Source organism: Fundulus heteroclitus, unplaced genomic scaffold (assembly GCF_011125445.2).
Source record: "Fundulus heteroclitus isolate FHET01 unplaced genomic scaffold, MU-UCD_Fhet_4.1 scaffold_115, whole genome shotgun sequence".
Taxonomy (NCBI): Eukaryota; Metazoa; Chordata; class Actinopteri; order Cyprinodontiformes; family Fundulidae; genus Fundulus; species Fundulus heteroclitus.
Genome location: NW_023396528.1, coordinates 671,581 through 691,330, shown reverse-complemented (window position 1 = coordinate 691,330; position 19,750 = coordinate 671,581). Strand labels below are relative to the sequence as shown.

The 19,750-nt window shown below is 38.2% G+C and overlaps 1 pseudogene; it reads right to left on the bottom strand.

Annotated features, from left to right (window-relative positions):
- Nucleotides 1-4,316: 4,316 nt before the first annotated feature.
- LOC118558259 lies at nt 4,317-4,791 on the bottom strand (annotated as a pseudogene).
- Nucleotides 4,792-19,750: the final 14,959 nt, after the last annotated feature.

Below are 19,750 nucleotides of genomic sequence, written 5' to 3'. Positions count from 1 at the left end.
CTGCTCAGATAAATTGACATGTCTGGTAGATTTGCAGTTGTGCCATAATCTGTCAGTTTTCCACTGACTAATTTAACAGTGCTCATTGAGATGTTCAATGCTTGGGATTTTATTCTACATCGTAACCTGCTTCCAAGATCCTTTTTTCCTCGACACATCTTGTTGATGCTGTTTCTTGACTAACAAGTGGATTCTACTTACTAAAGTGGCTTCTAAAGAAAGGAGCATTTGATTTCATTTAGGGCTATCAAAGTAAAAGCAGGTACTTTTATACATTTTAGTGAATAAATAAAACACGAAAAAAATTTCCCTCCCTCTTTTTAATTGGGAGCTACTTTGTTGTTGGTTATGACATGGTGCAACAAAATGCAAACAATGTATGTGATTGTGACATCACAAAATGTATAAGAATAAGAAATACATAAGAATTCAAAATGGGCCTTCACAAAATTTATAAAAAAAAAAATCTAATCATATGACTACTTTGACCACTGTCTATGTAGGATCTTTGCTTATCAGAACTGATTATTGCTTAGTTGTGCACCACAGCAGAATTTGGTTCAGAGCAAAGTCCAGTCCACACAGAAGCTTGCAGGTCAGCTGTGTGTGAAGACCTCTCATAGCCTATGAGTGGACAAGCCATGCTCTGGCGATTTATGTTTCCTCTTTAAAAAGCTTTGCCACCATTGGCTGCCTTTTATGTAGAATATTTAACACTGGAGAGTCGAGGTTCATTCCAAGATTTTGTGTGTCCTTTGTTTCATGGTTCGAGTGTTTCTGAAAACTGTGTAAGGGGTGTTTTTGTGGCCAGAGCAGGAAGGCTGAACTTTAGATTCCAGTAAAGACACTTTCAGCAAACTATGACTATAAGATTTAGAAAAGATTTGAGATATATCTCAGACTGAACTATCAAACTTGCGTTTTAGCCAGATATTTTTCTTACACAGCTCTGTGCTATGTAACATTTCCCATGTGTGATATACCGCCAACTTCTTTTTTGCTTCGCGTTGAAGATAATTAGACTGCGCATCCCCATGATGGCAGTGCTTGCGTGACAAGTTTGAGCATGCTACCAGAAAAAGACAAGCATAAATAGTTCATCCTGTGATTCTGAAGAAGCAACTAGGATGTGGGCGTGTAGGATTTGTTCTATCCTACTTGTGACATATCAGTCAGGCCTTTCTGCAGTGCACATGTAGCATTCGCCTTCTTGCTCTCTCCTGAACTGTAAGTTGGCCCTTGAATGGCAACAGAGTTGAATCAATGTCACAGCAGGTTGTTCAGGTCTTATCCTCTATAGGTCCCTTTAGAAAGTAGAAGCATGGATGAATAGAGCAAATGGTACACATTGTGTTGCTTGCTTTGCTCACCAGTAGAAGCTTTGAGGGTGTTTACTTGTCTCTGCCTTTTCACTAGTCTTAACTGAGAAGTAATAATTTTTACTGACGTTTAATGCTCAAATATATTAATTATGGTAAAATAATAATAATTTTTCAGTTTCAGTTGTTGACATGTACTGTATATGCCACAAAAAAGCGTATAATTTTGCTTGTTAAGTTTTTTTGCATTAATTTCCATGATCAAAAGAGAGAAATATGAAAAAAGCTTAAAAGAGAAACAACAAACACAAAGTATTAGAGAACACATAAAAACATGCCTAAGAGTAATAACATCCCACTTGAAATGCTTAACTCAGACCTCAATAGAAACAAAACAGCCCCTTGAGAAAAGATTTGCGATAGTAAAGTGTTCACCTCAAATTTTAATTGATATGGCTACCCAACCAAGGAATTTACCACAGTGACAAATTACTATTTGTGAAAAAAGCTGTGATTCCTAATGACCACAATTTTGGCAGCATTCAAACTAGTATAGTTACTCAGATCTGTATGGGCTTTCACCAACGTTGTCACCAGAATGTTGTACATTGTATTAGTGGGTCTGATCTAATTTCTGTCTATGTATTCAGTCCATGTGGTACTTGTGAGTGTCCAACTGCATGTCTATGACTTCCTGTCAAAAAACAGGGTTGCAAGAACATCTGTCACACATCCAAAACTCCATAAACGTATTTTTTTGCAGTTACTTTTTTTTACATCTACTTGGCATTAAAAAGTCCCTTCATGTTACTGATGCATATGTGGTGGGTGAAATGGAAATAAAAATTCTGATATGTAATTAAACAGTAGCTGCAGTCAAATATTCTCTCCATTTGTCTCAGACTCAAAGAAAAAAAATGCAGTTGCATCTAATTATCAGAATCATTGGAAAACCTACAGTAGTAATATTTAGAGAGAGCAGCGTTTTTTGATAACACAATCGGCACACATCAGCAGACAATCTGTACTGACATGAAACACATTAAAATAACATATTCTTACCTGATAAATGTTGTGCTCGCAACTTGCCTTGGTGGCATGACTTTTAACACCCTTCTTGAGCTATTTGTTTTTGCTATACCATAAACCCTTCTTTCTCCAGATCCAGGTTGTTAATTTCTTTAAGTTCAAGATTCCAAATGTTTCATATTCCTTGAACAAAGGGTCTTTCCAATGGAGAGATAACCTTTTCTAGGCAAGGAGGAAATTTATAATTGTTACCTGTATTTGCCATTAATGAGCTTAAATGATCTTAAATGATCTTTGTAACAAAAGTGATCACTATATTGTTTGTCTGTATCATCAGTAAGCATTAAGACATCTGTTTAATTCAGCTGTTACTATGTAACAGGTCGTTTATGTCAAGAAACAATTTGTTCAGTTTGCAACCACGGTGATAAGCTCCTATTTGGTGCTGTAACAAACACTACATCATCATCCACATATGGACACGTATATTCTGCTTTGAGGGCATGACTCAAGGGGTTCTTCAGATTCAAAACTACCTAATGACTGAAAAACAGTGGCAAGGTTCACTTTATTTTATTTAGTTTTAATAATTCAAAGGTTTTCTGGCTCTAAAATGCAATAATGTTTGGCCTTTAACAACCTGTCTGGATCTATCATCAGTTTAGCCTGTACTCACCTGGCTATTGCAATTTCTTTTGGATTTTTTTCTGCACAATAACTATCTATCCTGCATTCAAAATTATATACTTTATATTTTCTTCTTAAAGAATTGTGTTATACTGTTAATAGAGAAAGCATTACAATTATTTTGCCTTTGCCTTCTAGCTGTTAGCTTCTCTAAAACGTGACAATTTTCACCCAGCTTGTTTATTAGATGTTGTGTTGTTTGAGAGTGTAGGCCTGACATTAAGGAGTCTTATCAAAAAAAATTGTTTGCATCCATTGACCTAATGCAAGATAAAGCTTATTATAAAGCTTATGTGGGATATTATGTACACACGAAGTACAGAGAGCTCCTGGAGCCATGCATGGCTTCCTTGAAATAATTAGAAGAGGCATTGACTTAGACTCTAGGGCAAATTAATGTCATTAGTGTTGGGAATTATGGTAAAGATTAATGGTAATTTTTCTGGACAGAGTGGGAAAAAATTAAATGAACCAAAGGTAGCTGATAAGGTAAAGAAAACCAATACAAACATCACTTGCTACCTGCTAAATTTTGCCAAAGTGTATTAATGCAGACATGAAATAAAACTGCACTTTCTATGAGCACATTATAATACTTATAATACAAAAACTTAAAAAAAAAAAAACAAAGACAAAACCGTAAAGGAGTTCACATTTTAAAAAAATCACCTGTATTTTACTTTAGTGATTATCATGGTTGCTGCTTCTATAATTACTAAAACAACAGTCTATGTGTGTGGATGTAGATCCTATATAGATCCTTACCTTTTCTGAAATTTCCAGATGACTTCTATAATTTACAAATTGAACATGTTCCATAACAGACTGAAGTTGAAAGCGAACAAAAAAAAAAAAAAAAAGCTACTTTGCTCTGCTACGTTCAACTGTCCTATATTTGGTTCAACTCTTCCCATCTTTCCCTTTTATGCAGCCAGAGTACATTTAAACAAAATCTGTACTGCTACTAGAGAATATGGATTCCTTTTAAATATGCCTCCTCCGATTTCTTTTAAAAATACCTTACTGATAAAAAAAAATAGCTAACTATTCTTCATGGACACACTTAGATATGGTATGCGTGTAGTTACAGAATGGGTGGTCACCCAATCAAGCTGATTTTGGTCACCAGCCATTTTCTTGGTGGATTTCATGTTTTTTCTATGAATTTCTGATAGCATACTGTAAGTTCTGCAGCAAATAATGAATGTTGATTTGTTCAACACTGAAAATACACAGAGAAAATACAGAAAATGTGAGAGGCTTAAATAATAGAAAACTGACCTAAAGAGCCGCAAAATGTTGGCCACCATGATTGACACAGAGCTGGCGAGGCAACCAATCACTCCGACCACTCTCTCTGGCTTGGTGATGATGGGTGGCCCTCCGCTGAGACACTTCACATCAGTCGAGTCTTTCTCAATCAATGCCTGGACAAATGTCAGCGACTGTTCCAGAGCATGGGTTGTCCCGGGAGCAAGTGTCAAGGATGCGGGCCCCCAGAGAAATATTAGGCAGCAGCTCGTTGTCGTTATTGATACGATCCAGGGCAAACAACATGGCCTCCAGCCTATGGATCCCTTTCTCCTTCTTTAGCTCTCCACAGGCTTTGCCGTCATTTCCTCTTGCATGCACTGGGAAAAGTCCACCCAGAGATATGTCCCCATCAATACGTATCGAGTTGAGATGCGTGTGGCCTGGCATTTTGGGTTTGGCTGCCGAGGTGACCAGACAATAACAAGCCAGAACCAAGAGCCAACTGAAAAACCTTTCTGTGGCAACCATTCCATAGTCTCTCAAAGCCTCCTTGTAGAGTCATAATTAAAGGCTGAATCTGCATCCAAATACAAATTCAATTCCTTTGAAAATGACAGAGGCGTGCACGCATATATATCCCCACACGCATAAAATGTCCTGGAGGTCAGCTGCAATGCTTTTTCGGTGCACAGTTCTCTTCAAAAGTCTCTTCTCATGGCTTCCCGCTCTGACACGAAGTCAGCCGCACTAATTACGCCGTTTCCCTCTGTTTATCTTCTTCCCTTTCTTCTCTCTTTGTATTTAAGTCCTTGCTTACACCTGAGAGTGGTGGATACATGCAGCAACCAAACAGTGCAGAGAGTGTTGAAGCGGAGTCCACAGAGACCGCTCTCATAAAGCGAGAACAAAGATGGGAAGGTTGCCTCTCTTCTCTGTTTTTTTTTTTTTTCTTTTTTCGCGGAGCACAATTACGTTCAGCTTCCTTCTTGGTGTGTCAAGCAGATAGAATGTCACGGGGCGTCCACTTTGGGCTCCTGCAAAGAAAGAGAGAGGGGGGGGGCACAATGAAGAAAACAGCAGGCTCAGTAAATTATAAAAGTAGGTGGAAGAGAGGGATAAAATGGAATCTCATTCACATCGTTTCAGTGAAGATATGTGTTTACTTACAACGTAGGTGTGAGACAAGCTGCTCTGTCATGCTCTCTGTTTCAATTGGAGTCATATTCAGAATTACACAGTGCACCAGCATGAGACAATAAACACCTCAGTCTTGTTTCTGAATCTTTAAATTCAAGCAGAAATAATACCCAGAGCACTGCACAGGAAATCTGCTCTGCATTGTACGCATGCCTTAGCTGCTTTCAATGCAGAGCAATGAATTATTTCTATGTTCCTTGAGCATAAATGATTTGTTGCTTGGCACACTTCCATAAACGTCATAACTGCACATTGCTCTGTCTCTAGAGTCTTTTACTAAAAGATTATGGAGTGCAACGATAAATTAACAGCGGGGTTTTCTGATCATTAAAGAAACAATATTCCTGTGCGTATGTAGCCTTCTGTTATTCACAACTACACTTTGTAAGAGCCGTGGTAATGGGTCCTGAGTTTTTCTTTAAATAGACCAAGACAAAGTACCGGACATGGTTAAGATGAAAAATAATCTGGTTCCTGGCCAATTTAGATTTAAAACAATTTTTATCCAAACAAGAAGCTTGCTCCTGATAGGAAATGATACTCCAAAAAGAAAATAAACAATGTAAAATCGAGTATCTGTTTTAAAAAAAAAAAAAAAATACATTTGATCCAAAACTGGCGTGTCAAAAATCATTTTCTCTCTGATTAATTGAAAACTCTCTGTAAACATCATAAAATCCGTCTTGTGTTGCTGACCAGCTTTTTGCATGATTCTACTGGTATTTTCAAGATACTGTATATCTTTGGTGATGAGCTTCAAGTCTTCAAGATTAAAAGGCCTCCTTGCCAACACCAGTGTAAACAATTGCCTTAAAAGCGGGTATTTAGAGAAGAGTGGTACAAAGGAAAACATTGTTGAAAGAAGCCTAAAGAACCCCTGTTTTCAATTTAAAAGCCATGTGGGGGACCCAACAATCATTTGGAAGGTAGACAAAGAAAATGCTGCAAATTACCCTTAACACTTAAGGTGAAACATTAGGGTGGCAGCATTATGTTGTGGGAATGCTTTTCTTCTTCAGAGATAGGGAAATTGACGAGAGTTGTTGGGAAGACAGACCGAGCTAAGTGCAGAGCAGTGTAAGAAAACCTGCTGGATGCTGCAAAAGACCTGTGACTGGGGACGGGGGTTCACCTACCAGCAGGAGAGATTATTACAGACATACATTAATTATAGACATACAGCCTTAGCTACATAGAATGTTTTAGACCAAAGCATGTTCTTGTATTAAAATAATCCACTCAAATTGTAGACCTGAAGTCATTTAAATAATTTAGGGGAAAAAATGCAAAATTGTTGTTCACAGATGCTCTCGTTTCACTTCATTATTGAAAAAATAGGTCTCCAGATGGGCAAAGCCGATAGATATATTCAAAGAAACCGGAAAACGTGAAAGCAGCAAAATGGGATTTCACAAAATATTCCCTCTGGGGTCCGAATACGAGTCCCATATTTTTCAGACTTTATTTTTTTAATAACCCTGCATGTTTTCGCTTACATTTCACGTTCACGGAGAGGAGTGTAGTTGCAGACCAATTTCTAAAGGAAGCGTTTACCTGAAGTTGTCATGTGACTCAGAAACAGGTCACAGCAACCAAAGTGTTGACTTTAGAGTTTTCTGAGATTTTCCGAATAGGAGTCTGAATAGCAGATGTAAAAAAAAATAAAAAAAAATGTTTTTTCTTTTGTTGAAGTAAAAAATATACATAATTGTGGAGCAATTTTATGAAACTGTGACAGGAAAATCAGACAGGAAATAAGGGCTGTCAAACAGTACCGGTAATAATTGCAAAGAAAACAAAAAAATACAAAACTACAAAAGTAAAAATTACAATTACAAAAAACTCTGCTATTGCTGTAACCCCGGTACTTCAGAGTCCCATAACAAACAAAGGTCACATTTGTCCTGTGGAGATCTCCCCCACAATCTGCAGTTCAATGCTTTTGCAACTATATCCTGCTTCAGATGATTTAAATTCCAATGACACATTAAGGTTTATATAACAAAATGTGGAACGATTTAAATGGTAAGAATACTTTTGCAAGGAACTGTACACATTTCGATATACAAACAGTACCTTAAGTGTGCATATTCCTGTCTCCACCTGGCTTCTTTACAGTTTCACATAAAGGAATGATGGATCTGGACATAATGGGAAAAGCCTGTATCAATCCATTTCTTTCCTAATTGACCATTACATTCACACAAACACACATCTGCCAGGCTTCACCTCATGCCGGCTCTGTGTGCTAACAGTACAGTCTTCCTGCTGTGCTCTGACCGGTAACAGAGGACACAAGGGGCAGAATTTCGTTCAGGATGACAGAGTTGCACTATATTGCACCAGCTGTCAAAACCATCACTTTGGAGTTGTGATATTTTACAATTATTATAATGGAGACAGAAAGAGACCAACTGGTTCTAAGGACTCCCTAATTGTATTTTTTTTTCTACCATAACCTTGAGTATACATTTCTACAACCAGATTTCTTAAGTGGAAGTGTCAAGAGATTTGCTATTACTCATAAAACCTAAAGGGCTTCGTCATCTACTTGTCACTTGTCTGACTTTGCTTTCTTAAACTTTAGGCACCACATTAAAGGATAAAGGCAACCAGCCCTCACTCAACAAAGTCTCATTTTGTGAGCTGTTTCTTGCAACCAAAAGGAGATATTTATATCCCTTCCACAGAACTCATCCTCCTAAAGTCTACATTCATAATGGATGAAAGTCTAGCCGTCCCTGCAAAGCATCTCATTGCATGAGAAGCATTGAGGACGAGGACAGGATATTCATATCACCTTGAATTGTATGCAAAGATGTTGGAAATTAAACTGATAAACTTTTTTAAAAGGGTAGTCTGGAATGTGACGATGGAGCAACTTCTGCTTTTCAGTCACCATTAAACAAAAGCTATGTTTTACAGAAGTGCCATGAGAATGAAAAGAGCCCACGATCATTACAGGTCTTGACCTACACCCACTGGCCAATTTATTAGGTACGCCTTGTTGGTGCCAGGTTAGATCCCCTGTTCGCCTTCAAAGCGGCGTCAATTCTTGATGCCATGGCTGTAACGGAAACATTCGTCAGAGGTTCTGGTCCATATCGAAATGATGGCATTGTGCAGTTGCTGCCGATTTGTTGGCTTCAGATCCATGATGTGAATCCTCTGTTCCATTACCCTGAAGGTGCTCAATTGATTTGAGATCAAGTATGTGTGGAGGACATTGAAACATAGTAAGCTCATTGTCATGCTCAAGAAACCAGTCTCAGATGATTTGAGCTATGTGACATGGTCCATTATCCTGCTGCTGGTAAGTTTAAGAAGTTGGGCAGAAAAGGTTTGTCAGCAACAATACTCGGGTACGCTTTGGTATTGAAATGATGCTTAAATGATGACAAGGGGAACTAAATGTGCCAAAAAAACTACTATTACACCACCACTTCCAGTCTGAACATCCATCACTTCACGTTGATTACAAAAAAAATCTGACAATATCATCTGAAATTAAGTTTTATCAAACCAGTTTTGATAAATCTATGCAAACTGTTTCATTACTTCTCATTTAAATATGTGACAGTGGTGATTTCTGCTGCTCAGCTGCTTCAAAGTTTGATATGTTGAGAATTTATGCACTTAGAGAACGTATTCCAAATACTTTTGCTGTCACAAATTGTTATCTGGCTACAGTTGCCTTGTGGTCATCTTAAACCAGGCTGCCCATTCTAACTCTCACATCCTACATCAAAGCCTTTTCATCCACACAGTTTCTGCGCATTTGGTATTTTCTAATGTACACAACATTATGTTTAAACCCCATAGAGAATTGTGTGGGAAAATCCTAGTTTCAGCTATTTCTAAAATGCTCAGCCTGTCTGAAACCAACAACCTTGCCCTGTTTAAAGTCACTGAAATCTCCCTTTCCTCTCCATTCTGATGCTCACTTTGCACTTCACGTCTTCTTCATATCCAGTTACCAAATTTGTTACTGATTGATTTGCCATTTGTGTTGACAATCAGTTGAACATGTGTAACTAATAAAGTGTATGGTAAATGTATAGTCCCAATCAACAGTGCATTCTCAGCATTGCGTAATGGTTAAGCTGCATGTAATTGATAGTTAGATAAAAGGTTCTGAAGGGACTAAAGACGCAGTAAGGTCTGGTAGCAGTTTAACCTGCAATGGCATGTTTTTAAAATAGATTTATAAGGGAGCTTTCTTGGTTGGTAATTGGACTACCAGGGGCTAAAAGTTCTACATAATGTCGGTTAGTACACCTGACTGGTGAAAAAAATTATTTGGTGTATCAACAATAATGTGGGTCAGAGTGCAATCACTGGATAAACTTAAAGCATTAGGTATACCAAGGTGTATAAATGTTCAACAGTGAAGAGTTTTTGCATATAATAGCATGAGATCAAACAACTTTATTATAGGGCAATTATGGTAACATTTGAAAAATCAATTTTGTCCAATCACCCAATAGTGCCTTTGTCCATAGTATTTGCTGTTGCCCTTTTATGGCCTCCTCAATTAATTATTTTGTTGTGTTAAAAATAATCCATTGTAACCTGGTTTAGCTAGAGATATGACCTAAAATACAGTGCAGAAAGGGGATGCTGGAACACATCTTCATGCAATATTTGACAGGGTTTTGATGGTTTACAAAATGCATGCAAGGTATTTTGAAAAGAGCCTAATCAGTAGCTGTTCAAGATGCCTTTTTGAGAGCTGGCCATTAGTTTGGTACTCTGGAAGCCGTCTCACAGAATGAGCATTGACATCTTAGGATGAAGTCTTTTCAGCCTCTCTGGGTATTTTTGAAGGGGTGGACAGCGATGGCCCTTTACTGTCATTAGTCGCAGAACACCGCATGCCGAGTGGCAGCTTTACCAGATGTTCAGTCACAAGGTCCAGATGGGCAGGGCAGATAAACATCAGCTGTCTGCAGAGAGCGGAGGGTTGGAGATATGGGGGAGAACACAGATACTGTACTGACTCCTCTCACTGTGAGGAGGTGCTCCAGTTTCCTCTTCACTCAGTCTCCTGCTGCTGTGAGCACAACAACACACAAGCATAAGAGAGATGTGCTCTTTCACTGTTGAACGTTTCACTCGCAATGAAATCATGATTTTGCTGTTAAATAATTGTAGAATTATTTGGGCCTGAAATTAGGCAAAGTTTTTTTTTCCTCAATTTTGTTTAATTTGGTTGCAGGAAACTATAGCTGACATGATTAAAGGTCACTCATACCTAATACCAGTGTAGTCGGTGCAGAGACCTCTCCTTCAAATTCTCCTTTGTAACAACATTGAGTGTAACATTTTTATTAAAAGTTTATCATTTGAATGAAGTAACAGCAAATTGCAGAAGCTTTGCATGGCAAATGAAATGCTAGAGATCTGATAAACATTGGATACAGTCGGCACAAGTACATTTACCTTGCCAAATGTTCAAAGATCACCAAGAAGGAAGTGTTTATTCTGAATCACTTGACAGCTTTAAGTCAGCCAACAACCACTGAGCCAAAGTGACAACCAAACTCCCACAATGCCAGACTGTTTCTGTGAAAACACCGCCAGAAATCAGGAGCCGCCGTTCTATAAAAAGGTTTCTGTTTGTTTTAAATTTCAAACTAAGACTTGCTTTATTATTGCATGTGTTGCACATCATTCGGTATGATAGCAAAAGGCATCATAAAAAGATTGTAATGCAGGCTCAAGCTTGTTCTTGCACATTCAGAATTATTTTATTTAAAAAATATAGAAGAAACTAGAAATGTCACAAAATCCTTAGCATGTGTAGAAAAAAATCATGCTTTTAACTAACCAAGAGCCTTTATATAATTGCTAGATAATCCTCTTATACTTGAGCCAAGAGTGCGATAAATAACTCTGCTATGAATATGCTGATTCTGCTCTTGAGCCTTATTATGTGATGATGGCATGTTTTATTCAATCTGCAAAGAAATGCAGCGAGACGCACAAGTCGGTTTCAGATCCTGCCGTCACTGCAAAGCCCTGCAATGACATGCATCCCACTAATAAGTCCATCAGAGCGGAGCAGGGCTTTTGTCAGACAGTGACGTCCTAATCCAATGGGGAGCTGCTGTTTTGGCCGTTATGCTTCAGCAGCGGAGATACTTAGGCCCTAAAGGCCAATATGATCACAGCAGAGAATGAGATAAAGTCCTCAGTTGATGGAGCGTCACAATGCCCACATGTCTGAACTCTGGTAGGCTGTAAGCGGGCTTATATCTTCTTTTTTTCTAACTAGAGGTTTGGTATTTATTTTGTTCTGCATGATGTTTACCGCATTGAATGATTTTATTTTCTTGTTTGTGAAAATTCTGAAAAGACCATCCCGTCTCTTAGACCTGCTTCTTATACATTGCACTGGCAACAGACATGTTCAATGAATCTAATATTGTCTCATATTGGACAACTGTTAAAACATTACCTGTACGATATCCTGTTTGAAGTCCATGTAAATATTTAAAGAATCGTGCCTTGGGGAGAATATCACTAATAAATAAACTGCTCATTTTATTATCAGGTTAAATCTGTAGTTTTGAGGAAATGTGTTGAACAGGCAAGGGCTGGTTGCCAATGCTAGGGTGTAGTTTTCAGTTCTCTCTAAATTTATGGAGCATAGCCTAAAACACCAGTTGCTGCAAACCGGTTGCCAGGTGGCAGAAAGAAGCTCACTGACACCTCCAACACAGCATGTCTAGTCAGCAGTCGACAGTAGGCTGGGTATCTGAGCAGATAGCCTTACTCATCAACCAGCTAGTATCAGCTTGTTAAACTTGTGATACTCTACATTACTCAGGCATAAAATTGTGACTACCTGTCTAATAGCATGTTGGTCCCTCTTTTGCTGCCAAGACGGCCACAATTTGTCGAGACATGGACTACACCACTGAAGGTATGTTGTATCTGGCAACAAGAAATTAACTGCAGACTGTTTAGCTTCAGTAAAGATCAAGGTGTGGTCTCAGTGGATCAGACATACTGTTCCAGCTCATCCCTGAGGAGACTGGAAGCCATGTCAACTCCTCAAGCTTGTCATTGTGCTCCGCAAACATATTCTGAGCCTTTTTTTCTTCTTCTTCTTTTTTGCATGTGGGCATGGTGCATTGTCCTGCTAAAAAAAACGCAACAGGCTTTTACCATTAAATGGGGTTTGTGACAACGCTTGTGTAGGTGATTTGCATCAAAGTAAAATGGATTGCAGTAACCAAGGTTTCCCAGTGGGATGTTGCCCAAAGCATCACACTGACTCCACTGAAACTCCTTCTTACATCTTGGAGTCATGTGTTCTGCAGGTAAGTGTTGCACTCACGTCTGGCCTTTGATGTGATGTGAAAAAAAAGTTCTGATGCTCCCATAAATACTGATGGTTCTTTTGGCAGTGAAGTGGGGTCAGCACGGGTTCCCAGACAGTTCTTTGGCTGTGCATCACCATTCAAAAAAGAAAAAAAAAATACTGAGTGCATTTCTGACACCCTTAAGTCTGAACTAACACTAACTTCTTCAGCAGTTTGAGTTATAGTGGCTTGTCTGTTGGACAAAACCACATGGGCCAATGGGCCCGAAAATATGAAGAAAACCATGACCCTGTGCCAATATATCCAAATATATATCCAATATACACTAATAAGTGCCATGATAAAAAGATGTTAAAGTTGACTTCATGTGTCAGTGGTTATATCTGTTGCTTTTTGGCTGTAAATAAAAGCAAACAGATCACACAAACATTTTAATTCCGCAGTACTATATATATTTACTAAATGTTACCATATTATGAGATTCTTAAACCCAGCTCATAATAGTGAATCTATATTTTTGTAGCTGTCCCAGATATCTTCTAGCCACAATCTTCCCCACATCCTAATTAATACCTATCACTACTACAGTGAGTTTCATCATGAGTAATTCTATATAGTTGATTTTTTTTTTAAATAATCACCTTTTGATACATTTTGTTTTTGTGGATATTTGCAACTTCCACCTTTTCACAAACTGTATTTCCTCTTCACACAGATGGAAAATGTAATCTAGCCATATATCATGATTTTATGCAATGCAGGTGAAATGTCTTGCCACAACACAACAACTGAGAAGGTCAGAGCGAGGGATCAAACAGGCAACCCATCAGTTACAGGACAAACTCCCTAATTCCTGTGACACTGTCGCCCCATGTGTAGGCATGGATCCTGCTTTGTTTAGCTCCTTTTCTCATTGTTTATGTCTCTGAGTATGTTCCTCTGTTTCTGATCTGCCCTGTCAGTTCTTCATGTCTTTCACATGTTTCGTCTAGTTGATTCCTTTCTCCTGTCCCCCTGCTTTCATCTCTGTTTTTCTTCTCCTCCATTTAAACGGCCTGTACCTTTCCTTTGTGTCGGACCCTCCGTTGTGCTACCCTTCGTCTTGTCACCTTCTTGTTAGATCTCTGGTCTGTGTTTAGTAGCAGTCCTGCCTCTAAGTTTTGTTGCTCTCACTTATTAAAGTGCCATTATTCATCTTTACTACGGTCTGCTTTTAAAACCATGACATACAATTCCTGGCTAAGGCTCAGAGGAAATATAATAAAACTCAAGAAAGAGGGAAAAAAATTACAGGAATCTATCTAAGCACTCTCTATAGATCTTTAAAGGCATTGTTTGCATCACTTTAAAGAATCGAGGATTTCATTCAGAGAAGATGAATGTGATGTTCTTCTCTGTATCATTATTCTATGTGACTAATATTCTGTGTGTCAGTCTCTGCTGAAATACAAAAGAGCAAGAGCTTAATTATTACTGACGTCAAACTGATGAGTGGGACTATTGTTTCTATGCAGTGAAGGGCTGTCAAAAAAAGACTGTCTTCAATGCCAAGAAATGACAGATCCACTAAAAGGGATGACACACCGCTTACAATATTTGAGTAGAAAATAGTTTACGTACACCTTACTATCTCCGCGTCAATAAAATATCTTGGATTTACAGTTCTCACAAAGGTTTATATTACAGATAAAGTAACACCACAGCGGAATCATCTAAAAGGCGGTATAGGACTGGACGTTTTATTATTTTACTGACAACTCTGCTTCACAACAAAGCTAGATTTTTCTCAAATGTTATAAAATGTCTGTCATAACAGATTAATTGAATCTTTACTTTATTGGCGTTTTATTTCTTGCAGAGTCTGTCTTTGACCCCCTGCCTCTTTGACTCTGTCAAACAGTTCAGTTTAAGAGCCTCTGGGGTCCACAGTTGAGGAGAGTGCAAATCCGAGCAGTTGCATCATAATCTGAGTCACTGTATTACTAAATCTGCATGAAATCTTCCTTGCATGATGAGTCAGATTAAAGGTAAAAAGCAAAATAAGGGTATAATAAAAATGCAAAGGTACATGGAGTGCTTGAAAGAAATTATGCCTGCTGGAAGCTTCATTATATGCATAGTAGCTCCATAAACTAGGATATCCGTATTCATCCAAGCTCTGTAACAGAGATTAGGCACCCACCTCATCGCTAATTCCCCCTTTCTATATTACCTTCCGCTGCCTCTCTAGGAAGCTGTCTATTAGCTCGCTCCACCAGAGCTGGGCATATTGGATCAGATTCATAGTCACTAATTAACAGTTTCTTCATGCAAAATGCAGATTCCATTAACAGTCTGTGTTACAGCCTTGCTCTGACATGGGAGGTACTGCAAGAAGGTTGAAAATGCAAAATGGGACATCTTGCCTTTTTATCTCTTTTGAATCTTGAGTTTAAAGATAGGCAAGCACACCAGGTTTAGCTCTATTAAATGCAGCGTATGTACAAAACCTTGGTGTACTCTGATGTCCCTCAAGAAATACAAGGAAACTGATTAAAATTAGAAGTCACCTAATTATAAAGTAAACAGTCTATCTATGTGTGTGTGCGTGTTATTGTACTTGCAGCTGAGAGAGTTTTTTTTTGCTCATTTTACTTGTAAAGTGAGGACTGAAAAAAACGTCCTCATGTTCTTCTGGGCTATGGGTTAGGTTTCGGACCAAGATGTCAATTAGGTTTAGGGTTAGGGTTAGGTATAAACCAGTAAAGGGTAGGGTTAGGGCTAGGCTCAGGCCATAGAAAGGCTTGAAAATGAATGGAAGTCTATGGAAGTCAAGATACGGTCCTCACTATGTACATTAAACAAGGAAATGTTTGTTTGCATGCATGTGTGTGTGTGTGTGTGTGTGTGTGTGTGTGTGTGTGTGTGTGTGTGTGTGTGTGTGTAAGAGTGCATGGAAAGGGCAAACTTGCCGTGACATTGCCGTCACCCTAAACTGATAGGAAGGTGGATGAGAGCATTGACCAGAAAAATAACCGAGAAGCTCATGGTAGACCTGGAGGAGCTGCATTAATCAACAGCTCAGGTGACATGCTTACTCGACAAATTTTTCTTTAATGGAAGAGTGTAAAGATTATCAAATCTTAAAACAATAGGCCAAAAAAAGCCCCTTTTGCTAGATAGGTAATACAGCAAATAAGTGAAAGATGAGACCAATTTTGAACTTTTTCACTTACAAGCAAAATGTTATGTTTGCTGGAAGACTAAGTGAACACACCATTCTCACATTAAAAGGAGGTGATGGCAGCCCTATGGTGTGGGAGAGCTTGTCAGACTTGATTTTAGAATATAGGGAGCTAAATGCAGGGCAAATCTAGAGCGAGACGTGTTAGAGATTGCAAAAGACTTGAACCTGAGGCAAATTATGGGATAATGATTCCTAACATACAACCACAGCAATAGTGGAAGGGTTTAGATGAAAGCATATTCATGTGTTAAAATGGCCTAAACAAAGTTCAGATGTAAATTAATTGGAAACTTAATGTCAAGACTTGAAAACAACGCTCTCAGACCTTTGTATTGAAACAAGATAATATATTCCCCCCCCCAAATACACTGTGATTTGTGTTTGTAATGTGGCAAATTTATGAAAATCCAAAGGGTATAGGCATTGTACATCTCTAATTCTATGGTTGTCATCAAAAAGAATCCTGAACATGATTATATATTTACATATTATTTTAACAGCCGTACAGAATGAATGCAAATTTTAAGGAAATATACATTGTATTACTAGAAGCCAGAACTGCATTTCTCCCTTAAAAAAGCTTAAATAAGAACCCCACTTCTAAAGTGTTACCCAGATATATAGTTTAATACCCTTAATACAGATTATTGGTTACAAGATGCAAAATGCAGGCAGTTTTAAAGCCTCCCCCTTTAAAGCCTCCCCTGAATTATTCATGGCCAAAGCCTTCCATGTTCAGCCAGCATATGGGGAATTGTTGGTAGAATGCTTGTAAGAGTAGAGGAATGATATGACTTTGTCTTAGTGCTTTCTTTAGTTCTAACTCAAGCCAGGTTTGCTTTTTACAAGACGACAAAAGATAAGAGACATACAAGAAGCAGTTACGCATTAAACACAAAAAGATGCTAGCTGAGCCTTTGTGTGTGTGCCCCACTTTGCTTCTACTAATTTTTCATCTCGCAAAACAGTTTACAACATCAGCACACAAAAAGCTCCATTTGAGCTTCGCTGGTGGAGAGCCAAGCACAGCAAATGCTGTAATCAGACTGTCCTAAATGTGCCAAATGAGACAGACACAAGAAGTGGACAGAATGCAGGTTCAGCTACACCATTATTATTATTTTATTTATTTATTTTTTACTGAAAACTAGGCTGCAGACGGCTGCAAATAATGCCAAGCTCTCTATTATACTATATCAGTGTACAATACTGTTTTGATGTAATTGCAGTAATAAATTCACTTTATAGAGTAGATGAGATGCAAAACATCAGAGGAGCAAAAACACAAGGCTATTTCAATAGAAAGTGAATAACGTCTGCTATCATTGCAGATTCAGTTCAGGGTTATGTAGTCCTAAATATCCATATTTAGTGCTAAATAACAATATTTCTTAGGATTTACCCAAAAAATGTAATATATTCCGTTAAAATAAACCCTTAAATGTGCATGGCCACGTTATTTATTTATTTTATTTTTTTTTATACGTCAGTAAATCACTCTGGTTGCATACAAAGTTTTTATGAAATATTATTATTTATTTGTTTTTGCTTAATTTGTTAGTAAATAAAGCTGTTTGTGTTTATTTACAATAACAACAGAAGTACAACACTGTGCTTTTGAACTTTTGAACTTGAACTATTTATTTTTAATGTCAATGCTATGTGCATTACTCCCTTTACATCCCAACACAACGAAAAAGTATTTGTATTTCTAAACCCTAATGACAAAAAATGAAAATGTATCCGTTTGACAGGGATCAAATGAAGGAGGGCTGTGTGGCAGCTGCCGTGTAAAGCCTTCTCTGAATCCAATAAATCACTCTCCAAGAGTGGCACTCTAATAGACAAGTAATAGCTGACTAACAGAGATGAGCACATTTCAGCATGAACAGAGGAGATGGGTTTGTCACAAAAAGCAAACGCACCAAGTGCACCTCCCTCTGTGGTAACAATAGGGATGGGGCAAAGACAAATTTGTTGGAATCACATATTTCACATCACAAATTGAGCTTCTAAGTATAGCTCGAGCTTATCTGCTCCCTTGGAGACAGAAGCTATGAATACTGCATCCTTCTGGTTGCTTGCCACCCTGTCAAAAGACGGTTTCAATGTTGAGGCATGCTTGAATGGATAAAGTGGAATTCTTAACATAAGAACAACACCATTCACTTCTGCTGTGTATTGCTTCACAGACAGACGTGGGAAGACAAGACAGACGTGACTTTTCACGCTGGGGCTCAGAACCACCACAACATATGGAAAAGAAAAACAGAGAGCGAAAGCAATATCATTTACTGGAGAATCTGTACATAAGGACACGACGTATATTCGTCTCCAGCTGCCAATGTGCTAATTTAAAAATAAAGTATCGGGGTTTGAGACGACAGCAGGTAGAATAGAGCTGAAAGTGGGCTCTATAATGGTGGATAAGAGAATGTGGTCTAGGTTAAGAAGAACAAATTAGAGCAAACTAAAGAAATTACATTTTGGTCAATAGCAGAAACATACTTATTTAGTAAGTTATATAGGGCACTGCTCCACTGAATGTATGCGTCAAGCTATAAAATCTCTTACTCTGACAACCACTCCTTCATTCAAATGTTCATGCAACATATATTTATATATACAAATTGCACTGAGATAATATTGTGCATTTGCCTTTTGTTTAGGGGGGCCACCACCATGTGATAAGGCTTCCTCAATAGTTTAAACAGCTGTCATCAAATTAACCTTACCTGCAGGATCAATTCACGAAGTATTAGTTCGTTCACAAACCCACGAGAATCCATCTTTTACCGCTACAGCTTCTAATGCGTGTGTCCGAACCAAAAAGTGTTTGGGCCAATCACGTTGCAGTATTATGGTCTAAGGCGGGACATACCGGTGCAATGAAAGCAAAATAAATAAACCAAAAATAAACATGACAGCGCAGGACGATGCACGCGTAGCTGCTGCTATCACATCTGTTTTGTAATAATCCACAATTTCATCTGTGAAAGAACAGGAAGAAGTGCCTTGACTAGCTTACCTTTTTGGAGTTTCTCATGACACCTGCTGCTTATGTTTTAATTTGATACTGTCATTGGCTAAAAAAAAAAAACCTTTGGTAGGTGGGAACTATGTGTAATGTCGTCCAATCATCTCAGAGAGTTGAAGGTCCCGTCTTTGCCTCAACTGATTTGATGGGAGCAGTCCCAGATTGATAATGTGCAGAACAGAGAGTACTGCACATTAGCAATCTGGCTGGCCAGGTTAGTCATCAAATAATCTGGCTCATAAATCATCGAGCAGTTACAAATTAGCTTTAAAACCATTGGGCTGAAGCACAATGGCTACTCTGCTAGAACCTCGACAATTTTAACTCCTCTATTCCCTTTCAACAAACGCATGAAATTAAGTTAAAACTACATTAGCTTGCATTAATTTTCATGAATCAGTCTTATAAATCTTATGAAAATCAGTCTGAGAAGTAAACCTTTTTCCTTTCTAGAGAGCTATTTATATTACGCTCCAAAAACAAAAAGGATATTCACTCACTACTGATTAACTAAAAAGGAAACCACAAAAAATACATTTATACCACCCACAGAAAAGAATAAAACAGCACTAATTTTTATCTAAACGCAAGTGAATAAAGAAGGGACTGATATCCAGCCAACAAATATTTGAAACATTATGTAAAACTACTTGAAAACCTATTACCCCGT